This window comes from Myotis brandtii, unplaced genomic scaffold (assembly GCF_000412655.1).
Source record: "Myotis brandtii unplaced genomic scaffold, ASM41265v1 scaffold642, whole genome shotgun sequence".
NCBI classification, from domain to species: Eukaryota; Metazoa; Chordata; class Mammalia; order Chiroptera; family Vespertilionidae; genus Myotis; species Myotis brandtii.
The window spans coordinates 601,570-602,865 of NW_005370473.1; positions in this window are offsets into that span (position 1 = coordinate 601,570).

Sequence of the window (1,296 nt, forward strand, 5' to 3'; positions counted from 1 at the left end):
GGAAAGGAAAGGAAAGGAAAGGAAAGGGAAGGAAAGGAAAAGAAAGGAAAGGAAAGGAAAGGAAAAGAGAGGAGAGGAGAGGAAAAGAAAAGAAAAGAAGAGAGAAAAGGAGAAGAGAATAATGATAAATATAAAAAGGAGGCCAAGAGGAAGAGGGATGTGATTGAGGAAGGGCTAATAAAGAATTTCTAAGATACTGGCAACATTATGTTTCATAATCTGATTAGTGAGTAATGGCGTTCAGTTTATATATTTTTTTGAAAATTTACATTTATGTTTTATAGATGCATTTGTATATCTCTCTATATAAAAGGCTAACATGCAAAGTGTCCCTTGGGAGTTGGACACAGAGACTGGGAGTTTGATCGTTCACTATGACGTGTGCTGACCACCAGGTGGTGGCACGGAATGAAGAAAGGCACCAGCTAGCAACTGGTGAAGAAATGTTCCGGCGGGCAGCCGGAAGGCCCTGTTTGGCAATGATCACTGGCCAGGCCTAAGGACCCTACCAGTGCACATATTTCATGCACTGGACCTCCAGTACAATAATAAAAGTAATGGACTTCTAGTCAAGATGGTGACATAGGTAAATGTGGTACCCAATGCTCCCATAAACACTTCAAAATTATAACTGAACTGCCGAAACCGGTTTGGCTCAGTGGATAGAGCGTTGGCCTACGGACTGAAAGGTCCCAGGTTCAATTCCGGTCATGGGCATGTACCTGGGTTGCGGGCACATCCCCAGTGGGAGATGTGCAGGAGGCAGGGGATAGATGTTTCTCTCTCATCGATGTTTCTAACTCTCTATCTCTCTCCCTTCCTCTCTGTAAAAAATCAATAAAATATATTTTTAAAAAAATTATAACTGAACTAAAATTACAGAAAAACCATCATTAAGAACTATCTGAAATCTAGCTAACTGGAAGTCCTATAACTAAGGAATTTTAGAAGAAGCCTCATGGAGACTGGTAGGAGGGGCGGAGACACAGAACACATGTGTGGTGGATAAAAATCAGGAGGCATATCTTGGTTGTGAAGCCCCCCTTTGAGGAGTGAAGAATTCATAGCACCACATCAGGACTCTGAAAACAGAGTTCCAGTACCAGGGAGAGAAGTCCCCACAACTTCTGGCTGTAAAAACTTGTGGGGATTGTGGCTGCTGAGACCATCTGGGCACAGGTCACATTTTAAATGTATATGTGGCTATGGTATTGGACAGCACAGAATACAGAACATTTCCATCATCACAGACAGTTGTATTGGACAGTATTGACCTAAGTAGATCAGGGCTGTGTA